Below are 5,000 nucleotides of genomic sequence, written 5' to 3'. Positions count from 1 at the left end.
GGAAGGGGGGAGGGGGATAGTGGGAAGTGGGGAGGGGGGAGAGGGGAGGAGGAGGAGAGTAGGGAGAGGAGGGAGAGGAGGGAGAGAAGGGAGAGAAGGGAGAGGGTCCAATGATGGGTCGGATCCACTGGGCCAATAATGAGCCAAAACTAAGGTCCGATAATAGGGAGGAGCCTAGAGGAATGACGCCATATTTTTCTTAGTCAAAAAAAATCTATACAAACACAAAAATACATCATTTTTTTCGAGATTTTTTCTAGCTAAAATATATTTTTTATGAGAACAGGAAAGGAGTTATGATTATCAGGTTCTATACACACACACACACACACACACACACACACACATATATATATATATATATATATATATATATATATATATATATATATATACATAAACACAACAAATTTAGAATTTTCTTAGTGAAAATAATAAACAATAAAGGAAAACTAAAAACTATCAAGGAAACACAAAAAATATTCTAAAGAAAAGTATGTAATAAAATGGTCTTTAAAATCTACTAAGACATTTCTTAAAAACATATAAAATAAATAATTCAAAATAACGAAAATAGAAAAAAAAAGAAATAGTATCAAGAAAAGAAAATTGCTGAAAAAGAAAAATAGGAAAAAAAAAAAAAATAATAATGAACATAAATAAAAACATGATTACATAACCAATCGTATATGAAATAGTCACACCAGAAGTCGCTTAGCTCCAACCAAGATGATCATAACTTTCGACCTCCTTTGGCGATCAACGGGGCTCGAACTCGGACCCATAGCTTGTGACTCGAGATCGTTACTCGGCGGAAATAAGATTTGTAAATAATAAATAATTACTAAATAAATAACTAATGGCAATAATCTCCCCTATAGAAAGTCAATAACGAATATACATATAAACATACACACACACACACACACACACACACACACACACACACACACACACACACACACACACACACACACATATATATATATATATGTATATATATATATATATATATATATATACATATATATATATATATATATATATGTATATATATATATATATATATATGTAAGCGGAATAGGAAACACAGGAGTCTTAGTCTTGAGTTTATTCCTGACTAGTTTCGCAGGTATGCTTTTTCAAAGGAATATGTGTACAAACGGGCTGTGGGCATTATATACATGGGGTGGACCTCACCACCTCTCCGAGTTGCCATAGTTGGTGGCGAATGTGAACATCACATTGTGGCTCACGTAACAATGAAGACATTTTTACAATTAAATATGATAACACTAATACCAAAGAAATTATTAATAGAAAATAGTAGTGATAACGATGAAGATATATATCTTCATCGTTATCACTACTATTGTTACATTTTCTATTAATAATTTCTTTGGTATTAGTGTTATCATATTTAATTGTAAAAATGTCTTCATTGTTACGTGAGCCACAATGTGATGTTCACATTCGCCACCAACTATGGCAACTCGGAGAGGTGGTGAGGTCCACCCCATGTATATAATGCCCACAGCCCGTTTGTACACATATTCCTTTGAAAAAGCATACCTGCGAAACTAGTCAGGAATAAACTCAAGACTAAGACTCCTGTGTTTCCTATTCCGCTTACATCAACCTGTCAGAATGTCTCAACATATATATATATATACGTATATATATATATTATATATATATATATATATATATATATAGATAGATATGTACGTGCAATTTACTAGAAGTTGTCTATGGAGAATACTGGGAGTGGGAAAAAGAGAGGAGGAAGAGGAGGATGGGGAAGAGGAGGAGGAGGAGAAGGAGGAGGAGGAGGAGAAGGAGGAGGAGGGAGAAGAGGGGGAAGAGTGAAGGAGTAGGAAGAGGAGAAGGAGGAGAAGGAGGAATAGGAAGAGGAGTAGGAGGAGAGGAGGAGGAGAGGAGGAGAGAGGAGGAGAAAGGGGAGCAATGAACAGAAAATTACAAATGGACACCAGTTAGAACATAAACAACTGAATTTATGATAGGAAGAGAGAGAGTGGAGTGGGGGTTGGAAAGGAAGAGAGAGAGAGAGAGAGAGAGAGAGAGAGAGAGAGAGAGAGAGAGAGAGAGAGAGAGAGAGAGAGAGAGAGAGAGAGAGAGAGAGAGAGAGAGAGAGAGAGAGAGAGAGAGAGAGAGAGAGAGAAAGAAAGAGGGGGGAGACAAACAGACAGACAGACACAGACAGAAACACAGACACGCAGAAACACAGATAGATACAAAGACACACACAGACAGACACCTACACATACATACATACATACAGACAGGCAGAGGGTGAAATAGTGAGGGAGAAAGAAAGAACGAAAAGTTTGTAGAAAAAATACTTTAATATTTCTTCCTCTCTTTCCCTCTCTTCCTCTCCTTCTCTTACGCTTTTAAACACGACGAAAAACCCCCCTCGTGTTTTCCGGTGGTTTGTTTTTGTTGGGAAACACGCAAATAATCCCTCCCATGCGAAGGTACGGATGCCAGCAATCACCAGATCGTTCAATGCGAGGCGAGGCGTGCAGCTTGCAATCTGCAATTGTTGAAGATTATGACTTACACGTGTGTAGGATGAAGTGCAGAGGCGGATGTAGGGAGCATTCGCTATATATTTCATGTACGTAGCGTTTGCTAGATATATCTGATGTAGAGATCATTAAATATTGGTTTTATATGGTGTAGAGAGCATTTGTTAGATATATCAGATGAAGAGAGAATTTGATACATATTTGGTATAGACACCATTCGCTATATATTTCATGTAGGTAGCGTTTGCTAAATATATCTGGTGTAGAGATAATTTAATATAGGTTTTATTTGGTGTAGAGACCATTTGTTAGATATATCAGATGAAGAGAACATTTGATATATATTTGGTATAGACACAATTTGCTAGATATATAAGAAGAAAAGAGCATTTAATATGTTTTTGATGTATATAGTATTTGCTAGATATATTTGATATGGAGATAATTTGATATATATTTGGTGTAGAGAGTGTTTGCTAGATATATCAAATGAAATGAGGATTTGGTATTTTTTAAGAAGAGAGCATTTTCTAAATGTATCTGATAGAACGACTATTTGACAAATATACACGATGTAGGGAACATTTGATATATATTTGATGTAAAGAGCATTTGCTAAGTATATCTAATGAAGAGAGCATTTGCTATGTAAATGATGTAGGAAGTATGTAATACATATTTGATGCACAGAGCATTTGCTGAATACATTAGCTAGAATATCTGATGGAACGAGCTTTTGCTAAATATATTAATGCAGGAAGTATTCGGTTGATGTATTTGTTGAAAAGTCACAGGCGTAAGCCTCTTCCAGTAAGTCTTCTATGTGTCTATGTGTGTCTATGATATATATCCCATGTAAGGAGCATTTGCTATGTCACAACTGCAGAGAGCATTTGTTATATATCTGACATAGATGGCATTTACTATATATTTGTAATAGAGAGCATTTGCTAAATATACTTGATGTAGGGAGCATTTGTTGAATGTATTTGATATAAGGACCATTTCCTATACCTCTGAAACCATTTGAAAAATATATCTGATACGAGGAACATATATCTCATGTATTTGATGTAAAGAACATTTGCTAAATACAAATGATATAGAGAGTATTTGCTAGATATACTATCAGATGCATAGAGGATCTGTTAAATATATCCGATGTAGGGAGCATTTACAAAATAAATTTGATGTAGAGAACATTTGCTAGATGTATTTGGTGTACAGAGCATTTGCTGAATACATCTGATGTAGGGAGCATTTGCTAAACACATATAATATAGAGTTCATTTGCTGGATATACTATTGTATGTAGAAATAATTTCATAAACATATCAGATGTAAGGGGTATTCGCTAAATACATGTGATTTAGGGAACATTTGCTAGATGTATTTGATGTAGACAGCATTTGCTATGTATCTGAACTTAATTGCAGGGTCCGAGTAATTAAAAAAGGATTACCCCCGCAACCCCGACCGCCCTTTGTAAATACTTTGTTCATTTGTACACAGGTCCCTGCTGTTCAATTGAATAATGCGTGGGTGTACAATGCACAGACGCCCACCTAGGTTCAATCACTTATGAGTATACACATGTGTAAATATACACATGTACACATATACTTGAATAAATATATATGAGCATAGATGCAGACATGTTCATGAACGTACATATGGACATACACATTGAGTATCTACGGTCACACACACACACACACACACACACACACACACACACACACACACACACACACACACACACACACACACACCTGTGTGTGTGTGTGTGTGTGTGTGTGTGTGTGTGTGTGTGTGTGTGTGTGTGTGTGTGTGTGTGTGTGTATACCAGTACATATCTGGAAGGACATTTGATTATACAGGTAAATTTTTTTAGTACATCAACTGAGATACAATTACTACATGTACAGCTATGTATGTTTTATGTTTGTTATTTTGTTATATATATATATATATATGTATATATATATATATATATATATATATATATATATATATATACACACACACTGAATGGTTCCCGGTAATCAATTAATATTTTTTCTACCAGAAATCACTTTTAATTCCATGCCATCGCAGTCGAGACTGAGAATCACTCGATGGAGGCATCCGTTGGAAATCAAAACGTAGACGAGCCAAGGATTCGAACCCAGCTAACCCGCAACAAAGTTACAGTGACGTAAACCCATACGCTATCATGAGAGACGCCTGCCTTCTCTCTTGATAGCGTATTGGTTTACGCCACTGTAACTTTGTTACGGGTTAGATGGGTTCGAATCCTCGGCTCGTCCACGTTTCAATTTCCAACGGATGCCTCCATCGAGCGATTCTCAGTCTCGACTGCGATGGCATGGAATTAAAAGTGATTTGTGGTTGAAAAAAAAAAATATATATATATATATATATATATATATATATATATATATATAT

Source organism: Oratosquilla oratoria, chromosome 36 (assembly GCF_046742065.1).
Source record: "Oratosquilla oratoria isolate Oo_2021 chromosome 36, ASM4674206v1, whole genome shotgun sequence".
Classification (NCBI taxonomy): Eukaryota; Metazoa; Arthropoda; class Malacostraca; order Stomatopoda; family Squillidae; genus Oratosquilla; species Oratosquilla oratoria.
Note: the sequence above shows the minus strand (reverse complement) of the source record.